This window comes from Vanessa cardui, chromosome 5 (genome assembly GCF_905220365.1).
Source record: "Vanessa cardui chromosome 5, ilVanCard2.1, whole genome shotgun sequence".
Classification (NCBI taxonomy): domain Eukaryota; kingdom Metazoa; phylum Arthropoda; class Insecta; order Lepidoptera; family Nymphalidae; genus Vanessa; species Vanessa cardui.
This window is the reverse complement of record NC_061127.1, coordinates 4,694,139-4,720,501: the sequence shown is the minus strand read 5'-3', so window position 1 is coordinate 4,720,501 and position 26,363 is coordinate 4,694,139. Positions and strand designations below refer to the sequence as shown.

General features: G+C 31.6%; 1 protein-coding gene across 1 annotated transcript in view; it reads left to right on the top strand.

Annotated features, from left to right (window-relative positions):
* Positions 1–26,363, top strand: part of LOC124530105 — a 102,818-nt gene that overhangs the window by 63,234 nt on the left and 13,221 nt on the right. Inside the window, exon 3 of the mRNA XM_047104105.1 lies at positions 16,067–16,117. The gene's annotated coding sequence lies outside the window, so the exon portion shown is untranslated. The remainder of the gene's footprint in view (positions 1–16,066; positions 16,118–26,363) is intronic.

Sequence of the window (26,363 nt, the reverse complement as noted above, 5' to 3'; positions counted from 1 at the left end):
ACAGTTGACCAATCAACGCCAGTCTAGTTAAGACAATAGTTTATTGTCTAATTTAAATCGTCCAATCAGATGCCAAGAGACATTTCGAGTAAACGAAGTCGAATATTTTTGTGTTAATTATCCATGTGAATAAACCAATTAAATAATCCAGAATATAGTAAACTAGTAGTCACCCGCGTCTTCGTTTGCATTTTAGGGTGTTGGTTGTCATATGTTAGGTAGTAAGTAGCCTATGTCCTTTCTCGGAGTTTAAGTTTGCTTCATATCAAATTCGGTTCAGCGGTTTGGTCGTTAAAGAAGTTATAGTTAAGTTTTATTAATTAATATACATTTGTGCTAGTGTGGGTAGATACCACCCACTCATCAGTTATTCTTCCGCCAAATAACAGTACTCAGTATTGTTGTGTTCCGGTTTGAAGGGTGAGTGAGCCAGTGTAACTACAGGTACGAGGGACGTAACATCTTAGTTCCCAAGGTTGGTGGCACAACACACAGTGGTGTAAAGAATAGTTAATATTTCTTACAGCGTCATTGTCATTGGGTGATGGTGACCACTTACCATCAGGTGGCCCATATGCTCGCCCGCCAACCTATACCATAAAAAATACACTTCTAGCATTTTATCGATGTAATACTTGTTAACAAACTTAATCGTAATACATAATGACATACTTTAATACTATTAATATAATTTTGATCCTTGTTGTCGTTTAGCTGTCAAAACACATCGTTTCGCTTTTGCTGCGACAGTGAAGTGGTTTACGGTGGTTTAGTTCAGATTAGCTCGCGTGCCCAGTGCCCTGTTAACATCAGTTCAGCTGACAATGAAGCCTACTCAATTTAAATGTAAATACGGCAGCTACACGACATTTCCCGTGTCCGACTTCCAATCAGAACCGTTACGTAGGAGCGTCATAATTAAGGGTTATGTGTTCAAGTAAACTCTTTCATACTGTTCTATAGTTTACATATACACCGTTACGTACTTATGTAATGATTATAAACGATAATAATTAAGAATTAATTTAATAAGACAACTAAAACATTTCTGTATCGTACTATTAAAATCAAAATTGAACGGTTCCACTATAATTTAATTTAAACTAATTCTCGATACCATAACTATTCTAAAATGAAAGTTATTACTGAAGAATTATGGAACTAAATTAATGTTTTATTATAACGTACTTTGAATTAATGATTAGCAATAAAATAGTGGTTAAATAAATACTCATTCTATATATTCAGCATTTAACATGGAAACAATCGCTGTTCTTTTTATAAAATCGATGAACAAACTGGCTTTACGTCGGAAATAGAGCACGGAGTCTTACAAATCATAACAGTAATGTCTTAAAATACCAAATATTAGCATATCCCAATACAATTTCAATTGGTACTGGTATCGATACCCATTGTGTCCCGTTTGGATAGCCACTAATGATATCGGGTTCCACGTGCAGGATTTATACCTTTATCTGAATAGATTGCATTTCGTTATGCAGGGAATACATTAGTGCCATATTGGGCTGGGTATTGGGTTTGGACATAGAAATTCAATATTTCTGCCCTCTCCTCTCTGATTAATAATGCTGCACCGTATGTCTTACGTAATTAGTATTCGTTCTGTGATAAAACCTCTTTGGTTGTGCGTTTAACATTTTGTCACAGATATTGCAGTGTAAATGGATGAATTTGTCTGTATTTTGTTTTTATCTTTCAAAGATTTTTTTTGTAGCGAGCTCTTAACGACACTAAAGTAATTAGGATATGAAAAAGAACTAATCCTGATCCGTCAAAAAGTATTTGCGGTGCAGTGGTCTATTTAGGAATGTTGCAATACGTAACGGGTGGTAGGTTATGTACAAATATTGTTCTAAAAATAAAATTGGCTGACTTTTAAAACTATAGAGATTTTATATAACAACAAATTCTAAATTCACTACAGAACACACTTGGTAAAAGTGAGGTGATATTCGACATTAAATATAAGGATTCACATAATAAGAGATACAGGCGTGAAAACAGCGTTTTACAGTAATGTGATTTTGATATTTCACGGGTGATATACGAAGTGAGATCTCAGTATATAGAACAGAATTGCTATATAAATAGTATTTCTATTTTTTATTATTATTCATGATAAAAAACTTCTTATTAATTGAGAGACCGAACAACGTAACTTTTGTTATATTTATTTTCTTTAAAAAACAAGTGCTGGTACAATCGAGTCTGTCTGGGTTCGTACAACTCAATTGAGGATTGTTCTACCGCCAAATAACAATACTTCGCATTAATACGATTCCGGTTCCGAAGATGAGTAAGCCCATGTTATACATATACAAAGGACAGTATCTTAAGGTGTGTTCTTTTATTTACCGTATTCGCATAACGATCGCATGACTAAACTTTTTTTTGTATTTTAATATTTGCTAATATTATATACATGATCCACAAATATACTGAACCATCAATTAACAAAAGCTACGCAATAATAGTGACTTAGTGGAGATGTGAGTGAATCAAGTGAATATGTAATATATTGTAAACATTTTAATTTATATCATAACACGTTCATTTATGACATAAAATTATATTTTCACAAAGTGTTACATATCACCTTCTTCCACTCATGTATTCAAGTAGAACAATATGAAAATATGTTCCCTTTATCCCTCTCTAATGACAGCTAAAAACTTACAACAGACGGAAACAGTGTTTCATATGTACGTAATTTGTCACGTCATATGCACGAAGCAAATATATTCAAAGTGGTCGTCTGCACATGTTGTGTTGGCATAATTAATGCAAATACGCTATGCCAAGTGAAGTACTGCCTTCAGACCCATAATTGAAGGCGGTAAAGGTATTGTCACACTGTAACTATTATTTTATATTCAGATCTTACATACAATGAATTTAGAATATAAATTAAATGTATCATTTCAACAACAGACAAAAACAACAACAGCCTGTAAATTTCCCACTGCTGGGTTAAGGCTTCCTCTCTCTTTGAGGAGGCTTGGAACATATTCCATCCTAATTTATTATTTTAATGGAATAGAATTTAAAAATTTTGTGTACATTCATCAAAAATAACAAATGAAATGATGTGGGCGCCAATGTAATCATATGAAACCTGTCTTTTTGCGAAATATTTGTATTATTTATTGTGTAGCTTTAGGTACGAATGACCTCATCTTGTACGAAACCATAACGTTCTATAATATACATAGCTTCCGTGTCGTAATGGCATTTTTTCTGAAAGTGGCTATTTTTGTCGTTACCGGTTCGCGAAAAGAGAAATTGCGTTAAATATATGTATTATTTAATATCACTTAAATTGAATCATACTTGCATATTAACGATTCATATCACAAAAACGCATCACCATTTAAGGTACTTTTTGGTGTTAATTGACGTTTATGTCAATATAAATATATGTAGTAAAATATATTTATGACGTTTTTAAAATTGATTATTGAGTAATGTATAGTAATTACTATTGAAATAAATCACTTTTATTTCATAACTGTTCGTGATATAAGATTACAGTATATTTATGATGGTATAAATTAAAAAAAGAAGCAAATAATTTCTGTGAAAGTAATTTTATACTTACCACCAAAAAGTATAAATCTAAAGGGAATAACTGAGTCACGCAAATTTCGAGCCGAAACTGCTGATGTCATGACCTATGAATTTACCATACTTATAAGGTTTATTTTATGAGATAAGAATCTGGCAATTGTATTATTAGTTTAAATGAAAAGCTGAAACGTTTTACTGAAGACTTCTTATTCGAAATTATAAAACGAATATTTACGATTTTGATTAATAAAAATTTTAACAAAAAGAAAAACCGACTTCAAACAAAACACTATTTTAAAACAAATGAATATGCACGAAAAAGTAATAAAAATAATTGCGTATTCAACATATTTTTTAGAGTCTCCCTAAGTTAAATGAAATGAAAAATATTAGAATACTTAAAAGTCGATTAACGATTATATCATGTAGTTATAATTATTGGTATATTTAGAGCCGGTGTCAGCCACGGTGCCCTTGCCCCAACAATCAAAAGAAAGAAGCGATACGAGCCCCTTGATTGATCCAGTATATTATTGTGTAAAAGGTAATTTGTAAAAAACATATTTGTTAAATTATTCTCGTATTGTTTTTTGATAGATATACGTAGGGTTATGTAGGGTTTTATTGGCTGACACCGTCTCCAAATATAACAATAATTATAACTACATGATATAATCGTTAATCGACTTTTAAGTATTCTAATATTTTTCATTTCATTTAACTTAGGGAGACTCTAAAAAATATGTTGAATACGCAATTATTTTTATTACTTTTTCGTGCATATTCATTTGTTTTAAAATAGTGTTTTGTTTGAAGTCGGTTTTTCTTTTTGTTAAAATTTTTATTTATTTTTTGATTTTAAGTGAAGCTGATGTTGATTAACTAATTTTTTTTAATATGGATAGATTAAGCGTTCCGTTTATATGAGTCAGAAACTACTTCGAGGACAATTTCAAAAGAAACTTGCGAATACAGCAAAAATAGACTTTAGAAAATGCGGATTTAATACGTCACGCGGCGTAAACTACAAGGATCCCTCGAAAGAGCTGTAATCGAACTCAGCAAAAAAACTTTGAAAAAGACCAACTATATTTCGTACATCATATGACATCACATCACATACACAAAATTTGATTAAAGATAGTAAGAAATTCTGCCCCATATCGCACCCTAACTGCGAGCCGTATAGGAGTTCCATCACTACATGGTATAAAACAAAGTCACTTTCTCTGTCCCTATATCTTTAAATCTACGCAACGGATTTTGATGCGGTTTGTTTTAAAAGATAGTGTGATTCAAGGGGAAGGTTTTTGTATATAATACATGAACAATATAGTAAAGAAACACTGATAATTTTAGAAGTTTGCGATGTGATGTCGTAAATAAACAAATTCTGTAGTATATTTAGTATCAGTATTGCACCCGTGCGAAGCCGGGGTGGGTAGCTAGTTGATTATAATATTCGACTATGATAATTACATAAACATAACCACATTACGGAAGGTGACTCAAATATCCAAATAACCTATAAATAAAAGATTCGACTAAGTATCGCTAACGTGCTCCTCAGAATTGTTCCGTTCCCTTTCGTTCCGTTACTTTGTCATGGATCCTGTGCTCAGAACCTTACCAAATTTTCACCAAATTACCCTTGAAGTATATATTTTATAATAAAAAAAGAATTATCAAAATTGGTTGACGTGATTTTCAGTTATTCACCAATTTGTCGCGCATATACATAATGCAAATTTAAGACTTATGTCGTTTTCATAAGGATACCATCATCTGAAAAAAATAAAAAAAAAATGGGACCCCACGGGAAGCACTACCTTTCAAACAAAAAAAAATTATCAAAATCGGTCCACCCAGTGAAAAGTTATGAGGTAACAAACATAAAAAAAAAAAAAAAAAAAATACAGACGAATTGATAACCTCCTCCTTTTGGAAGTCGGTTGAAAATACAAAAATGTCAGATTTCTTGATTTGAATATTTTTGATAAATTATTTATAGAAGGCTTTAAATAGAGGCTTCGAGATTGCACAAGAACATGTTTTTTACTTACTCCATGACGACGGCAAGCTAGTAATAAATATTATTTCAATATTCCCAAGAAACCAAGATCATAAATAAATTACGCTTGTAATCTTTTAGTTACTTCCGTTAGGAGATATCTGTGAGGGATTGCCAATTTCCCAGGCACATTCTAATTAAGAAATAAACCAAATACAAATAATGTCTACCGGAATTATCAGCATAAAACAGTACACTGAACTTCCTAATGAACAAACATATCTTGCAAGGAATGCTTGGATTTCTGCATATAATAACCCCAGCTACAATTAAGTAGAGGAATACCACAGAATAGATATATTGGAAATGTCATCGAGATATACGTGTGATATGTTAATAGATGTTTTTAATTGCGACTTCATCCTGGTGTCTAAAGATTTTCAGAAAGCTATCAGAAGAATAGCATAAGGAAGGCTTGCTTCCGGCCATACTAGTGTGGGATCCTATATCAATTTCGTGCTCATGTTGTAGTTCGTGGTAGTTAGTCTAAGGGATACCATACAACAACAACAACAAAAGCCTGTAAATTCCCACTGCTGGGCTAAAGGCCTCCTCTCCCTTTGAGAAGAAGGTTTGGAACATATTCCACCACGCTGTTCCAATGCGGATTAGGGATACCATATCTCCTTCTATTTGTGTGTTTTTTATTTATAATATTTATACTAAGTAACTATAAATCTAAGTCCACGTAAGTAGAATTAAGGTCTATAAACGTTTTTGGCCAGGAACTTTCTTGAACCTATGATGAACAACGCAGAAAATACATCAAAATCAGTCGCGAAACTTAGGAACACAGGTCAATCATACAGACATACTTTTTGATTTATGTGAGATAAATATATTGACCTTGTCTGTAATATGTTGTCATTTCCATTTTTTCTGTTCTTAGGGCATTACGGTAAAGTGGCTTAACTGAAACCTTAAATCAATTAATGCAGACATCGTGAGAAGGCACTCTAATCACGTGCTTTACATGGCTATAAATCTCCTTGATGAGTCTTACATTAGTACTTAATGATACAGTAAAAATATTTTTTAATTAATCCAACGTATTTCACTAATTTATTTAATTTCAAGAATTCATCCTAAAAAAAAGTTAATGGTTATATTCTTATGTTAACTGTACTTTCTAATTACTTCCGAGTATTTTTGTGCCTTCGAGCAATTTCAAGTAAAAATACAATGTTATTAATTTTATCGCATAACCAATTTTTGATGAGAAAATTAAATATAAAGCCTCTCATTCTCACGCTGGTCCTTCTTGACTCAGATTACTTCTTTGAACAGTGTTGGTAGATTTTCGACATTCATAAGAAAGTAAAGCGCTCCTATATGAAATATAAAACAGTTGCAATTATTTTTTAATTCACAGAACACTATTATGAGTCGAGATGGCCCAGTGTTTAGAACGCGTGCATCTTAACCGATGATTGCGGGTTCAAACCCAGGCAAGCACCGCTGATTCATGTGCTTGATTTGTCTTTATAATTCATCTCGTGCTCAGCGGTGAAGGAAAACATCGCGAGGAAACCTGCATGTGACAAATTTCACAGGAATTATAGGAGAGGAGGCCTTTAGCCCAGCAGTGGGAATTTACAGGCTGTTGTTGTATTATATTATGTATTGCATTTAATAATACTTATATTACTGTTAACTTTTCAGAAATATTGTGATCGCTTATAAAATTAGATATAACTAATATTAACTTACGGTCATTCATAACGGTTATTTGCTAATCAGGAGACATGATTGTGCTCAAGTTAGTACAAAATAAAGGCCCTTACTATTTATTCTTATAATCTTATGTGGTTTAAATGTAACAGTTCTGGACAGAGCCCTGGTACAAGGCCAAAAGGATTTAAGTGCTTTCCAAAGCCCTTGACAGATAATACTTTATAACTTTCTAAAACTAACGTTAAAAATTAAATCTGTTAGATTTCAACATTTCCTTAATTGTTTGGGCAGGATAGGAAACATTTCTGAAAAGAACGCCATCTATGTACAATCACGGTGGCTAGTTAATGTAAGTATGACAGTTTTAATTATAAAGTTTCATATTGATTAAAGATAGCATATAATTGAATAAGTATTTATAAAACACAATTAGAATCATTGCACGATAAACCTATTATTGTAATTAAAACATAACTATTTAATCTGATAATTAGTATAATTACAAATATGTGGAGCGTTAATCGTAAGAGTAATTTGAATTTATTATTTCAAATTGTCATTATTAACATCAATACGTTGTAGCTGTAAATATATTAGCGACGCAAAGAACACACATTTTGGTAGAAGTGGTAGCATTGAAAGTAAAATACTGCTGAAATAAAGTCTAAATATTTTACAATCATTTCGCATTAGCAAAAAATACGTTAGTAGATCTTGCGATGCCTTAAGAAAGTCTAACTTAGATTGATAAACAATATAAATATAAATGAAACAATATTGGTGATAAGTCATTTGCTGTAATTGTCAGATGCAAACATGTAGCTTTTGTTATACAATTGACTCCTTGCCTTTTCCAAGGGATTCTAATCAATTGTTTTGCACAATGAAGGATTGAATTTGGGGACAATTCAGACAAGGTATATTTAATTGAGTATTAAGTTCTTTCTTATGCTTCTTCTGGGAGTATGTTTCGCATAAAGTCGGAGAGGGCACCGCTGGTTTGTAAACTAGTGGATAAACAGGGAACCGGGGAGTCCCAAACACGCCCCCCCCCCACTTTCTATCACGTGGGGGAAGCGCATAACGCGTTTTTCCAGGTAGAGAAAAAAAACTGGTAGTATTTTTCGTCTTGGTTTAGTGGTTGGTTAAGTTTTGGTTTCTATCGTGTAAAATCTATGAACATCCTGATTGTTTGTCTCATCGCATTTCACTATAAAAGTCATAGAACGATCACGAGTATATCCTCAAACCAAATGTCAGTTACTATGGCCATAGTCAGAGGTTAGCCGTTCGCTAAGGATATATTATAACACAACACGTACACTTCATAGCCCCCAAAATATAATCTGATAGGACGCCAATATTCTGCGCAAATTTATTAATAGTACGCATTGAAGGTACTAAAAAATCCAAGTATTTTACTGACTGCAATCTTTAGACCATTATATTAGCTAAAAAGAAAGCTAGAGACACAGATAAAATATAAACATAAAGTAAAATTATATTATAGACCAGACACTATGGCACTTTATCAAATTATCTAATTAATTTGACTGTAATAAATTACCCACAGTGTATAGATTCAGACAAAACAGATTTATCTAACATAGTCATTCAAATATAATACTGTTGCATGATAATAGAAACTACCTACAGTTTAGTGATACTATCGTGACTTCGGAAAATAGTCACAATACCGATAGCGCTGTCGATAGCAGAAATGGAGCAATACTCTGGAAGAACATAAATCGTATCGCTGATATTGATACTATTGCCTCTTGACAGCACTGCTATCTAACCGGATTTATCCGGATCTGCGTAACATTGGTGCGTGCGAACGTTTTCGAATCATTCGGATTTCGTAATGTAAACTGTCATCGCCAAAAAGTATGAGGTTATATATGATGCACGAAGTAAATTATATTATATGTAAAATCCTATCGATCTCTTGTCGTGTTTTGACTCGACTGTATATTTCATACGTATTTTTTTTTAAATAATTTATTAAAACATGCTTACAGTCTTTATCATATATTTATCGATCTTGTTTGTGTCTACCTCCATTAACTAAGAGTTTTTAGTGCATTAAAAAAAATATAACGTTTTCGTTCTATTTTTTTATACAACTGTCGAAATAGTTTCCTGTCGGCCCTCAATAATTTTATAAATGAATAATATAGTCAATATCAAAACTGTAAATATTTTATGAGACTGCATAGAAAGATAAAAAACTTTAATAATTTAGAAGATAGAGGACTCTTCATATTGTTAATATAATTGTCTCATATAACTCTGTATATAATTGTATGTAGTAGTAACTCCCGCGTGAATTGTTTCGTAATCGTCAGACGTTACTGTGATATAACATTGTAATTTAAAATTTAATGCGGAACTGTGGAATCGTTTCCGAATATAGTAAAAGCGTAGCCGATTCACGAACAATTACATGCATTTAACAGGTCCTGTTTATAGTAATTGGATAATAGCATTTTTGCATATTCAAATTGAAATTGAGGAAAGTGAAAATACAAATGTTGCCAGCTTAAAAAATAGTAATTAATATTTTAATCATGTCGTTTATTAATCTCGAAACGACAGTAGCTTTATCTGTCTGTCTGTCGCTCTTTCACTACCGAACTACTGAACTGAATTTGATGAAATTTGGTGTGAATCAAACTTGAACTTCAAGGAAGAATAGGCTACATTTTTTGCCTAACATATGACAATCGACCCCTGAAATGCAAGCGTATCCGCGGGCGACTAGTATTTATTTATAAATTTATAAAAAATACTTTATTCAAATGTTGTTAATACGTGAAACACTAAATGTGACACGTAAAAAAGGCCATGAGAAACTGCAAAAAGAGATTTTTTTTTTATTAATAACTTAATTAATTTCCTCTTCAAAAAATTAAAATAATTAACTGTAGAAAACACATAATCGTATATAAAACCTGCTTCCTCCACAAAATGTTTCTTCCGCCAAACTACCGTACCCTAATCAATTATTGACAAGAGTACCGGAATGATTTCTGATCCGACACGTTAGCTCGTGCTAAGAAAATCGGTAAGATGATAATTATTCACCATAGGAGGTTCTGTTCGACACACCGATAGCATTGTAATTACAGTAATAATTGCATGCTTAGTTGATTAAATGCTTATTCGTTTCTTAGTTTTATAGACGTGGAAACAGTCAAAGATTGTTTAAGCAATTAGTGTGGAAATTTACAGTCTTTCATTGATAAGAAATATATCATAACAAATGTTCTGTTATATTATTTGACGGTTGGTAACTTCTGCAGATACCGAAGAAGGTTCTTAATGTCTGGTCTTTAATAATGTTATTGAGTGTATGAATGTCTCTTGAAATGTTATATAGAAATTCGGTCTTGAAATAGGTAGAGTTTATAGACCCGTGCTTCGATAAATAAGTCAAGACATTTTCCCATAACATTATGACTGTAAGAGATTCTATTGAGTCTTCGTAGATATCTTGAGTCTGGAAATTGGAAAATATTATACATCCGTGCTTCGATAAACAGGTCAAGATTATCTCATAACAGTATGACAGAAGGGAGTAGGGTCACATGTGACTCGTATTACTTCATAATGGTCATTATGGTCGAAATAATTCAAGAGTGTTTTATAATCAACAATTCAATTATTATATACTTCATTGCGTATAAAAATATTTAATAGAAAACATCGAACAAAACAACGGATGTTTCAAATGACTTTATAGATAGAAAGCGATATCTCTTCCAGAGATTCTATTGAGGCAAAAACAAACGGTCTGAAGATGGATAGATTTAAACGTTTAAGGAAATGAACAAAACATATACATACTTAATTATATACCAAGTTTTAAATTTATATGTGTATAATATAATATGTATATATTTATTTATAATGTATTAGTCACTTAAAACTAAAAAAGAGTCTTCAGAATGGCCATGTTGGGCAAAGAACTATTATGACTTTTGAGAATGTTTCCTGCTTGAATGGATCAGATTCTCATCCCCCAATGTAGATTACCTCACGATGTCTTTCACCACCGATCACGAGATGAATACAAAATATTTTCTAATTTAATAATGATATATAGATATTTTATAAAGGAAGTTCATTAAAAATTATAATGTAAAGTCATTGTTAACAATTCATTCAACCGTGCGGTATACTCGTTCGAACATCATATTTGCGTGAAATAAAAATAATCAATCATAAAATATAATTATAGTTCCAACTAGGAACTGAAACATAAATAGAATTGAAAACATACATGTGAATAAAGATTGTGATTAGTTTATTGCTCTCGATATTTATTTTATTATTATGCGTTTTATATAATATTGTTTAAGCCGGTTTATCTTTTGGCATGGAAATGTTAAACACTGAAATGTAAGAAAATAATTTATGTTTTAATAGACTCAATAAACTAAACTTTTCTTACATGATTTGTCTTAAAAGATTTGGTTTAAAAATTAAAAATCGTAAACACTTCTAAGTAAAAAAAATAATGCTCCTAATAGACATACTATTATGGTACATTATGTTGTGATGTTATATTTAGGTATATATGTAAACATCAAAGACTTAAATAAATCCACATTAATAGAAGCATCAGTTAAAGCAATTTGATTTGATCATACTTGGTTGTAGGATTTTTATGTTTTAGGGTACCACCAAATCATCATATATTATATCGTCATCGTCAAACAACAATGCAGATTATTGTTGTGTTTTGGTTCAAAAGGTGAGTGAGCCATCGTATCTACAAGCTCAAGAGACATAACATCTTAGTACACTATGTTGGTGGCTTATTTTGAACGTAAGAAACTATCAATATACAGTATCTATCGAACAGTACTATTGCGTATGGGTATTGTCGCTACTTATTTGCTTAACCGTTAACAACATGAAATAAAAAATAAAAATCAAGTCAAAACACTAAGGCCGATTTTTTCGTATCTTTTTTTTATTTGAAGGAGCCTTAGTTTATAAATAAAAACTTCCACACAATTCAAATACGAAGACGATGAATGGGCTGTCATTACTCTTTTTTATGACTGTTTGTTTGTTATTCATCTTTTAACCCAAATACTATTACAAATTACAATAGGGCAATGTACTCTTAAAAATAACATAATTAATAACACATGATTGATGGACTTTTTTTTAATTATATAATTAATGCTTTAAAGGAGAGATAAGCTAGATAAATACGTCATGTGGGCGAGATGAAATTAACGGTGTTTATGAGTCGTAAGGACTGCAAACTATGAGTATAAAGGCAACTTCATACAACGTCTATATTAGCTAGTTGTAAGTTTTTAATTGGTTGATTATTTATTGAAAATTGGACCGTAATTTCTATATACTATGTTACATTTTCAATTATCGTTTCTATTGATTTCCTATTTATATTTTAATTGGATTTATTTATAAATTTTCATTCCTCAAAAATGAATACCTTAAAATTACAATGTTACGTTTTTTTTTATAAATCTATTGTTACAACAAAAAACACGAATTACGCAAGATTGGTTTTATTTTATTTATTCGTATTTACTCCTAAATATGTATTAGATAGATAGATTTAAACGTTTAAGGAAATTAACAAAACATATACCTATATACTTAATCATATAACAAGTTTTAAATTGATAAATGTATAATATAGTATGTATATATTTATTTATAATGTATTAGTCACTTCAAAGTAAAATAGCGTCTTAAGAATGGCCCACTGTTGGGCAAAGACCTATTATGACTTTTGAGAAGGTATCCTACTTGAATGGAATGTCAGCACGAATTAAGCAAGCCTTGTTTCGTTTTATTTATTCGTATTTAACTCCTAAATATGTATTGGCAGCTATAAAAAGTCGCTGTACAAATAAAGGTACTTTTTTACCACCTCGCTCCTATCATTCCAGCCATAGGCCGCAATCAGGTGCAGGAACAACGTGATCACACGTGGATATTTTCTTGGAAGGAAAGCGCTTACCCACATTTTATTAGTTTTTCATGTATATACATATAGACTTGTCGTGCCGCGTGGTTGTTACACACGTTTTAAATGCTAGCTTAATTTGTACATTTACAATTACATAATTACTACATTTAATTATAAAAAAAACTTTTAAATGAGCCCGTTCAAAAAAATTACCCATTTTGAAAATTACTATGTATAAGTATTTGATTTTAATTTTGGTAATTCTGATTAATTAAAAATGGAGTTATTTTTAAATCAGAGACAAACACTCAAATTTTATTCATTTATATTAATGATCATTTTAAGTGGCATTTTTTCAAATTGAAATGCCGTATTAAGAACACAAAAAAATTAAAAAGAAATGAATACAGTTTTGTATTACTTTTAAATAAAACAAATGTACGTAATCAATAACAAACAATAAATGGTAGGTAACTGTTTCAGTCATAAGACCTGTAATAATAAGTTCAATGAACTCTTATAAGTCGGAAATTAATTGCAAGTGACGAATCGTCGATCCTAAGCGAAATAATATAAGAGTCTGATTTGTGAAGGAAAGTTAGTACAAGACCTATCATATTTATTTACAGGGCTCTTTAATATACAATGACATTGATTACCTCATTGATTAATGGACATTTTTATTTCGAAATCAAATAATCTTTATTCTACAAACCTCATCCTCCTGCCCATATCCCAATATAATTTGGGGTCGGCGCAGCATGTCTTCTCCTTTCATACTTCTCTGTCAGACGTCATCTCACAAGTAACATTCTTTCTAACCATATTGTCTTTCACACAATCCATCCATCGTTTCCTTGGTCGTCCTCTTCCTCTATATCCATCCATATCCATGTTCAAAGCCTCCCTCACAATATGTTCCTCTATTATTCTTACTCTACAAACCATTTAAGAAAAATATAAATGCAAATGTATTCTTATTGCAAACTCAATCAAGTAACTAATGATCCGATTTTGCAAGGCTTTTTTGTACTGTTACAACTCACACCTGTCATCATTAAGTAATTAGTTATAATAATGTTATATCTAGCTAGTAACACCAACGGTATTTAACGAAAAAATATATATTTGCATAATATATAAAATGATTAATTGATGTATACGCTAGCTTAATATGTACGTAATATAATTAATATATGGAGTAGAAAAAATGTATAAAAAATAATGTAGGATCTTTACTGTCGACTCTTGTCTATTATCTTAAGATTAAAAAAAAAAAGGTTCAGTTACCCGTTTATTGGAAAACATGACATCACGATCTACGGAAACAGTTAAGTTTAACAGTTTTTAAGTTGCTTCGAGACAATTTGCCTTTCTAACAAGAATTACTAGATGTGACTTAAAAAAATGCGTCTATTTAGTTCTAAAGGTGTGATATGCCTTACGCATTGTAAGTCAATAAATAATTTTCAATATATTCAATAATCTAATCTTATGGTCATTCATTATTATCTCGTTAATGTACAAGATTCACCGTCATACGGAAGCTGGGGCCGTGTCTCGATCATTTGTTTGATCAACAAAGCAATCTGTTTCGTAATTTCATAACAGGAATGCCTCGCCTCGATAGATTGAATGGTAGATAACAATAAAGGCTACCTTCACAGGAGTTAATAATGGACATATTATTGATTAGAAGAATACTTGTTTTTTTTTTTATAAGAATTGTAATAGGAAACCGACTTTTACTAATGAAAGTTAAATGGAAGTTGTATTATTTCACAATGCTGTGCCTTTATGTTCAGATACGGTGAAATATTGGTGTTAATTATTTTCCATCAGTAACTTTTATTATCAAGTCATATATTTGTTTTTAAATATAATACCTCCATGAATAAATACATTACAGCTAATGCTTATAATAATATGTTCATATTGTAAGTGGCAACATTATATTATTTAGTCCAACGGTTTCGAAGTGTAATATCAGAGATATAACAACATTCGTAATTTAATCCGTCGTGACATATACATTTATATGTCATTTATGTACATCTCGCGTTGAAAAACATAACATACCTTGACCACGTAATGGCCTATACACGACATAACTCGATTGTCGCAATTATTTTTTTCCTCCTGATGACACATAACGCCAGCATTCTCGGAAGAATTTCTCTGTCCTAAGGGATTCCCAAGAAAAAGTGATTTGATTTGAGCATTTATCATTGACAATTACTATGCGTCTTGTTATAATTTCTACGAAATTACAAAGCTCTACCACCAAGTATATATACTTGGTGGTAGAGCTTTGTACAAGCCCGCCTGGGTAGGTACCACCCACTCATCAGATATTCTACCGCTAAACAATAGTACGCAGTATTGTTTTATTCCACTTTGAAGGGTGAGTTAGCCAGTGTAACTATAGGCACAAAGGACATAGCATCGTCATGTGTAAGGAATAGTAAATATTTCTTACAGCGTCATTGTCTATGGGTAATGGTGACCACTTATTATCAGGTGGCCCATATGCTCGTCCACCAACCTATTCCATAAAAATAATATAATAATAAAATATAGGTAATTTAGATTATTTCTATGCTTTAAATCTCAAAGCTTTGTTCCAATTAAACATATTGACTGTTCGCATTTACATTAATAATGCTAATGAATTGATAACGAGAAACAATTATAAAATTATAATTAAATTAACCATAAACAGAATATAATTAATCTGAGTTATCTAATGAAAGTTTTGTTTTTTTTTTCAGATATATCGAAGAGCACAAATTCTGAGAAAGCAACCATTACCCATATAAACGGTGAGTAAATAAAAACAGGAATGTATTTCATAGAAATGAAAGCTGCAATATTAGCGGAGCACTTAATATTATCGTTAAACCTTATTAGATGCAGTAAAGCCTAATGTTCCGTAGGCATAGCTATCATCGTATTAATAATATAATTTTGACGTGTGTCGACTATGATTAGTGATCAGTTCAAAACTTATCAAAGATAAACGATTACATGGCAACATTTCACTTTAAATATTCATTTCAAGTGATATTATGTTGTTTATATTTTTCGATTAACAAGTAGACAGTAAAATATGCCATTTAATAAAAAAAATGGTCTGGAAAACTGCCCTTAGACATTTGAAGACATATTAATCTTTCTTTATAACGTCGGGATCGGTCGGTCTGTTTATTACACTGGGTCACTCACGATTCAAACCGTAACACAATGTATTATTACTTGATGATAGTATATATAGTGGTAACTAATCAGTCCGTTATTTAGCTGAACTAAAGGCGGGTATTTCTTAAATTATTTTGCGTATTATAATGAGATCGTTATCCTACCCTACTAACTCGTATAATAAAGTTAGCAACAGTTTTAATTGCATGATTTTTAAGTATACGTTAATGGATGGTTTAATTGAATAATATGTGCAAAAATATATTATTTCAACGTATTGTCTATTTGTGTTGTGAATCCCCTAAAATTCGTGGCCTATATATAATATAAGACTATTTCCGATAATGGCCCTTAGGCTGTTTTTTTAATTTCCAATACAAGTAATTGACTTCCAGGGAGAAGTAAAAATTAGTCATTATTCGTTTATTTAGTAATAGTTATTATTCATTATAAAGTGAAGGATTATTTCCGAAGTTACTGTTTTGTTGATGCTAATTATTGAAGTACTCGAACCAATTTCTCTAAATTACTTTAAAATTCGAAAATATTTAAAATAGAATAATACATATTATAAAAGATACTATGTCTGTCTCTTTATTGAACTATTAGTATTACTATTGTATTGAAATTCCACATGGAGACAACGACATGCATATAAATATATATGAATAATATATTTAACGCAAGTGGAGTCGGAAGAAACAACTAGTATAAAACATAAGGTAGTTGCTCAAGGCTTTATGGTGTTATAAAAATATATATATATATATTCACCGTTCTGTTCACGCTTTCTTCCCCCATATGAGAAACGTGAAGATATCACGCCGATACCTGCTTTAATTATTGTTATTTGTTAATGAGAATTTAAAGAAAGGCTTATTATGTGTGCCGGTTGTTTTTGTAACTGTTTGTAAATTTAAATTACGTGTTTTATCTCGTTAGCTCGTGTAATCGAGATCGCCGTAAAGTTTAAGTGTGTTATTATAATTATACGGAATTAAAGACCTACGAATAAAATTAAATTAGAACAATCATAAAATAATGTAAGCCGATTTTTGTCTCGCAGTGATTAATTATGAGACGGTGGTTGCATATTATTCGATACAAGATTTTGTGGATGATAAAAAGACGTGGAATTAATACCTGTTGACTTCCAGGCATGATATATTAATTTAAATAATTGTATTAACTAACATGACTGTATTTTTTTAAATGTTGAAAAAGAGTAACTACTGACTTTATTGCCGGTTCTTCTCAGTGGAATCTACTTTCCGAACCGGTGGTAGCTTCACTTAATTGTTTAATGACGATTCAAAAGTGCTTGTAAAAGCCCACTTGAATAAAGTTTATTTTGATTTTGATATAAAGAATTGGTTATAGTCTCATTTTGAAGTGATTTACAGTTTACAATTAATTGGAATACCAATAAAACCTGTCATAGGTTCAAAAGAAGCTCCTAAAAAGTCTTATGAATAAACGCGAAGCTTCGCGGAAGACCTCTTTGATAATAATGCACTGTAAGCTCTACATCACGAATGCTTTACAAACCTAAGGAAATTGAAAATCAACACAAAATATAAGTCACAAGTAGATGCAAAACTAAAAATTACTAAAAAAACTTTTTTATATATCGGAGCGACAATCAACATTAGAAAAATAACGATGGAAAGCAATGATAATAATATAATAATCAATATCTTATCGTTTATATTATATAAAATGTACCATTATAAAAAAGAATTAACCACAAACAACATAACAAGACGCCTTATTAACATTAATGATTTAACATAAAACAAGCCAATAAGGATGTGAGAATCAACAAACGTCCACGCAAATAAATAACCCGTTATTTATGAAATTATATTAAAATGACACTTGTTAGAACACACGATTGTATTCCTCTGATTGTCATTCATAACTCAAGATGTACAGTCAGAGTAAGAAAACCTTCGTCAGTTTTGAAATTAATTCCTTTATCAAGTTTTAATCTCCTACTACCATTTGGATCTAAACATCAAATCAATACGACGCAATATGTCATTCTCGATCGGTACAGCAGATTATCACTCATACTGAGCGCATGAAAATCTATCATAAGGTGACGTACCTTTTTTTACCCTGACTGTACAAAATAAATGCTCACTGTAAACGGTAGCAATAAGAATTTCAAACAAGAGTTATAGTTTACAGCACACGTGATTATGGGAGCGGGAAGAACGTAATTTATTGGAGACTGCGTTTGAAGCGAAGTACAGTTAAAACCCTAATTGCCTTGTTGCTTAACACCTTTAGGTTATTTTAATGATCGTGAACCTAACAGAACTATTATTTTTATTGTTATAATAGGGTTAACGGTCAGAGCAGAGATGGCTCAGTGGTTAGAAAGCGATGATTGCGCGTTCAAACCCAGGCAATAAATTAAATTTGTGTTTATAATTCTTAAACAAACCCGCATATGTCTATTTCATAGGAATGCTGTCACTTGTGTATGGAATACAACGCATTGGAACAGCGTGGTGGAATATGTTCCAAAACCTTCTTCTTCGTGGAAAATTTACAGGCTGTTGTTGTCATTCTCGTGTCGTTGATCTAGCTCGTATGACTGTAAATCCTGACGTTCTTATCCCAGGACAGGTCAATTACGGTTTATGGGTGTTTCTGTCATGAAATCCTTCGAAGCAGCGCGGATTAAGAAAGTTGGCATTATATCGCAAAGGATATAAACGCGTTCTGCGGTTGATATCTCGACGATTGTATCGGATTGCCGTTCCATTGAACTATGAGAATGCAAAGAGACCACACTTTTTATTAGCTTTTATTCAACTTGCAATGTTTGTTTCTCAAATCTTTTCGCTGAATTTTGACACATCGGTTCGGGTCCGATATGTATGGTATATATTTTGTAGTGGGCACGACCCGATTGTATACCTCGGGTTTGTTTCAGATGAAAGAACCGTAACAGTATAGATACAAAATTATATGTGAATATTTAATTATGATAGCCTGTCTGAGTTTTACTATGGGTTTCAAACGAGCGAAATCTTATGGAGCTAACAGCACAGAAACTAAATTTTGTATAAAGATTAAATTGTGATTATTCATTCTTAGTGTGACTTAGTTCATGATATTCCTGTTGCACTCTATTGGCTGTTTAACGAATGAAACGGCTTTCGAGATTTCTTGCAATTGTTTTATAATAAATACAAAAATTCTTTTTTTAAATAATAACTAGTTGTGATGTGTTGGGTAGGATTCAGTTTTATTTATTTCAAATTTCATTTTATAATCCTTTTTCTCAGAAATTATCTGAAATACTAAACTTTCCAAAAAATATATTTATAAGTAAAAAGAAGGATTATTTTTTTGTAATTCTTTACTAAAACTACTAAGCAAACATACATAAAATATCTGACAGAGCATGGGCCACCTTAAACATATCTAGTTTAATCTGCGAATATTAGAAATGCGAAAGTTGCTCTGTCTGTCTGTTTAATTTAATATGAAACCACAGAACCTGTTAATTTATTTTTTGTATGAGCTTGAACTCCATTGAAGGATAAAGAGCACTTTTTATACCTGACATCTGAAAATCAGCCCCTTAATTGCCAGCGAAGCCAATAACAGTTATTATAAGCATAAAATTTGTTGCGCTTCGCAGTTTCATCAGTTTAGATATAGACCGCGGAAGTGAAGCGTGAATTTCGTGTTCTTGTATTTCCTTAACTAGTTCGGTATTCAATAATAATTCAATTATATCAGAAGCTGCGTCTCTGCATAAAATATAAACGTTCTCCGACTCAGCGAAGTCAATAAATCCAAGATGCAAGCTATTCGTTTCTATAATCAAATTCCATGGATATATTACATTGACGATGTTAAAAAAGCGTAGAAAATTTGTACATGATTTTTTAATGTAATTCGTTCAAAAACTGTGAAAGTGTCTGTGTGATGTGTTTGATTTCAACGAAATTCTGCCACATGTGTATCCATCCGCATTGGAGCAGGGTGGTGATATATACTTCAAACCTTCTCCTCAAAGGGATATGATCGTAGCCAAGTAGTGGGAAATTTACAGGCTGTTACTGTGTAACAATCTAATATTACACCCGATGAAAACGTAATTCTTATCATAAGCTCGAAAGATATATCTTGTATCACAGTTTGAGAATGAAGAGAATTTGTATCGACCAAACTAGTATCTCCAATTCCAACGTCCGACCGAAGTCGTACACATATCAGATTATCATTAATACAATTTAATATTGCATAAAGCGTTATTAAATATCAAGATAGAACGTCAGTGTTAATCTCATCTGAGAGACAAACATGACAACGAATCGCTGACCCTGTTGCAGCATCCTATCACGAGGCACATCTGAACATGCCAATGAAAGCGCATTATTCAATTTCACAGATTATAAAAGGTTCTGCGACAATCTTGACATTTCAAGTATCTAGGTCGCTCGAGCGTCCGCGTGTAATTCGCTTCGTGTATGTTAATGTAGGATTGTTTGATTTTGTAAATTCAAACTCAGAGTCTAACATAACACGTTATTTAGATGTATTTTTTAAATAAAGCTGATTATACATCAGAATGTGAGCTTTTAAAATATTGTATAGCTATATTATACATTAGACAATAATAATAAGTTAAAATAATTATAATATATTCACACTCTATATATACTCTATACCAATCTTTACTATAATAATCGTGTATTGTATACGTTGAAATATTTTTTTTTATATTTTCGCTATAACATGTTGAAGAATTTTGTGCATGTGCATCTTGATGTACAGGATGTACTTACGTTATAAAATAGGACAGTACATAGAAAGTGAAACCTTCTTTAAAAAAAACTATTGTGCTATACCTATTACGAAAATCAAATTTAAGATGAAAATTTAATCATAGTAGTTGTTTTCTTTAATTAAAAATAAAACCTCCTAAGTTCCTTTCACCTTATTTACTCCTAGAGCCGTTAGATGGTCTTTTTAGATTGTATTATAAACTAGAAAATGTTAGGAAAATGTAGTAGATTTCAATATACTTTTATTTGAGAAATATATGTAGTCTAAACAATACATGTTTCTTCATTTTAATATCTATGAACTAATTTCTTAAGTTATTTAAGAATATGTTGCTTTATATCTCAGATCGAAAAAAAAGCAAATACAAATAGCAACAAAAGCAAATACAAATAGACGCGTCTCTTGGTTGATTCGACAATCATTAGTAAAATTAAATTGACAGCTCTTCTGACCGCTCTTTTGTTGCTTGACTATAATATTCCACGAGGTCCGACTGTATTTTGTTTTGGAACCAGAGCTTCACATACAAAGTATGTTAATAATTAAAATGTAAATTTATAAGAATTAAAATGTAAAATTACTAGAACCATTATCCCATTATAATAAACCGAGGTAGCTGTCAGCTCATGCATCTTCCGATGTACCCAATTTAACAAAAACACTGGTATTTATGTATGTTATAAATAATTTATGACGCTTTAACTTTTTTCCAACACAATAAAAATCTTACACTTAACCAAGCGCCTCATCAGAATGATCTGAATTAATTTTAATGAATTAAAAGTTCAATGTTTGTCATATAAATTCTATAGAAAGACTTGACTAGAAATGTCGACGGCGCCTCAAGCCTGTATCGCTAATAACAAATAAACAAGTTAAAGTATTTTATCGCACTCGGCAGCTGCTGGAGTTTGTGCATTAATATGTTGATTCAAGTGCTGACTGCTTGAATTTATATCCGTGATATTGCTGCTAGGTGGCCCAGGCTATGCGGTTTAAGGGCTAGGGCTAAATAAATCGCTCCGCTTGTGTCCATGACAAGCGGAGCGATTTACTTTCTTCATATATCATCATTACATAGTATAAAACAATGTCGCTTACCGCTGTCTGTCCCAATGTATGCTTATATTTTATTTCATAACTGATTTTTATGAGGGTTTTTTTAATGGATAGAGAGATTCGAGAGGAAGGTTTTTGTATATAATATATGGACAATATAGTAAAGAAACACTGATTAGTTTAGTAGTTTCTAATGTTATGTCGAAAAATAAACAAATGTTGTAGTTTATTTAGTATCAGCGTTGCATCCGCGCGAAGCCGGGTTGGGTCGCTAGTATCGGTATACATTGATTTATTTATAGGATGTGGACGATACCTACCTTAACAGACTTGTAAGCAGCCTCACCAACGAGTAAGGTTGTCGTTTCCTTGTTATTTTTACGGTTTAGGGGCCAAACGAGCAGGAGTCACCGCACATTGACATCTGCAATACCCGGGGTATGTGCAGGTGCTTTGCCGGCCTAAATATATGTGAAAAAAGTTCACTGTATGTGATTAGATCACTACAATATGATTACTGCCATTTCTCTTGGCCATAAAATAAAGATTTGTATTCCAGAAGTTAATAATTAATTAATAATTTATTTTATTGCGATTCAACGATGAAACGCTGCTTGCATTTTTTCCACTATTCCACGCGGTCAACATTTATACAGTAACCATTTTTAATTCATATTATTAATATTAATAATTCTTCAGTTAAAAATGTGAAATGAAAATGAAATTTCAAAACGCTGCTGCTCATCACTGTATGCTATCTTAAGTCAAGGCTATTGAAATGTGCTAGTGGCTGCATTCCACCTACACCGCAGTGCATCAGGTCTGCAACTGTTTTTGCCACTCAACCTCTACTACGGTTTCAATTTCAGAAACGAAATATTCATCACTATTATAAACATAACGCATAACGGTAAAATACATTGCAGAGTATGATACAATACGATCTCGTATCTGCTGAGCTATCTTGTTACAAATACATGAATCACGGTTATTTTTGTTTGTAAAAATATCATATTCCGTAAATTTACATCTATTCGTATGATAATTTTATTGTCTGGTACTTCTATTTAATAGGGTACATACAAATTTAATTATGAAATAATTCTAAAATAACCCATAGTTAAAATATGGTGAAATATTAATACGTATATTTATATGTATATTTCCTTGGTGGTAGGGCTCTGTGCAAGCCCGTCTGGATAGGTACCATCCACTTATCAGATGTAAAAAAGTTTTATAATTGCTATTTCATGAATATTGTCAACCTATTTGTTTGGTTCCAACATGTTTATTGATATATAAAAAAGATTTGAGAGTGAATTAATACCGGTCAAATAATCGATTCTCTTCAAAAATTAGCTAAATAGTTTTCAAACTAGCAGTTGAGATATTAAATTCTGTAAGAAATCACTTCGTATCTCACTCGAATTACGGTCACACGCCATTCCGATACGTGTATTCTATCAATTTTACTATAATTGTAGTCAATATCGCATATCACATTTCACTCGCTTGTTCTGCGACGAATTTCGAGTTTCTTCTTATAGGATACCTATACCGATAATTTTGCTATTTTACTCATGTATCATGTTTCTTTAACTCGGTTGTACGATAACATATAAATTGAAAATTTAAAATATAGAGCATCATTCTTCGAAAAACGCTCTTAAATCAAGAGTAACAAAAGCAACACCTATTCCTTTTTTTGAAACGTGAGATTTAGAGCGAAGGTAACAGCTGATTTTACGCATATTACGTAACTGTACATAATTAGAAGTCCATTAGACTTCTTGCAGAGCATCCCAACTTCAATTGCTGTTAAATTCAGACCGATGATGATTTATTGAGGTGCTATCATTCTCATCTCTCATATTACTCTTTGTACTTATGAATCACATTCTTTATTATGTTATCAACGACAACAACAACAAACAACCTGTAAATTTCTCACAGCTGGGCTCTCCTTAAGGAGAAGATTTGGTACATATTCCATCACGCGGTTATATCAACACAATGCTATTATTCATTTGGGTTCTACATTTCTTTTTAATTTCATAATATTTATATTCCACATTGGAGTTGTCCAAACTCGTTTAAGCCTTCGTGTATTTCAACCTCGCAGTTCTTATTTTTGAATTATGAGAAAGGATAGTAAGGGACATGCTTTGTAATATCATAATATACGGCTGGCTTCGATGAGAGGTACTTATAAACGTTACCTTTAACAAATTATACTTGAGCTGAGCTATATTTCATATTAATGAGAATATAAGTGATTCAAGCGTGGGCTTGAAATAAGCAATTAATAACTTTCAATATGTTTATTTAACATAATTTCTTTAATGCAATTTGCATTTATATGCATGAGCTGTTTTAAAATATAAGGAATTTGTTTAATTATATAAATAGCGGTATTTTTAAATGTAAATGTACGTTTCTGAACTGATTCGTTTACATGTAATTTGGTTTTATCAATTGTTTATTTGTTTGATATTTTTTAGTTGAAGTTAAAGTTTCATTTATCAAAACATATGCACACTACAGCATTCGTTATAGTTGTAGTATACAATAATAATTAATCTGTCTATTTATTTGCTTAATTATAATTGAGGATAACTGACAATGTACACAATAATTTGCATATATTATATTGCCTAGCAAAGTCCCTTTCTTTTAAAGGGAAAGTTTAGAACGTATTCTTTTACTTGATCCAGTACATAAAGAAGTTGCACGTCACTATGTCCACATGTACCCTAAACGAGAAACCCAACCAAATGAAAACCGTGTGATGTATCCTCGGATTTGAACCCAGGTCTGTTAAGACGACGACGAAGACTGAAGTGTCCCGTACACTGGATCATCTCATCTCTATCTGTGTAATTTAATAAATAATAAATATTAGACGTACATTACTCTGATCCCAATGTTGGTAACAAGTAACGGAATATAAGAAGTAACGACGGTACTACAATCACCCAGACCCAAGACAACATAGAAAACTACTAAACTTTTTCTAGATCAACTCGGCCGGAATCAAACCCGGGACCACAGAGTGGCGTACCCATGAAAACCGGTGTACACTCTACTCGACAAAACTCGTACTCAACAAACAAGAAGAATTTCCAGATGATTATTATAATTCCGCAACTAACTAGCAATATTTTGTATTGAACTCACGCACCGCGCTTAATTAACAAAATGACATAAATCTTCGTGCGTATAAAAAGAAGTAGCTAAACTTATTTAACGGCCACAATAAAGAACCAGTAATACTGGTACCATCTATACTTAATCAATAGTCTTCTTTCCTAATATAGACTTAATTATGTCATAAAATTCCATCATATTTACTCTAACAGATTTAATTGTCTGAATAATTACATAATTATTTCGTTGCGTTATTTTTACGGGTATTCTTGTCTCTGGAATGCCTCTAAGCCGCTTTCAGCTAATAGCTTGCTAGGTTAATAGTCCAATTCGTCTCAGCGTAAGGGAAAGATTTATGCCGTGAGTTAATGTGCGGTTATGTTTAACCAGCAGGCTAAGTCGTTAAAGACAGACCGACTTTTAGTAGGAACGCTACTTGTATAGGCATAGTCGTATTTGCAATCAAATATTGCATACGTTAAAGCATATAGATGTTTTTGACTTCTATTCACAACAGTTACATTACGATTTGAATGAGATGCAATATTTAAAAATGGAATATATATTTGATAATTGATTTTTTAATTTAGTATTGTTACAGTTAATTTTTACACATTGTATAATAGCTATAAACATAATTTATTAGAATAATTTAGTTAATAATATGTCGATTGACTATTTTTAGAATATGTTGTAATATAATATTTAAATTGTTCACGATTAATACTGGCCGATTGTCTGATACTGGCCGGTAAGAAAGATAATGTCAAAAAATCGAATGCGGCGGCAATGTTTGGTGATATTTATTTATTAATTTAGAAATAATGAGAATGAGAGGCTATGTTTAGA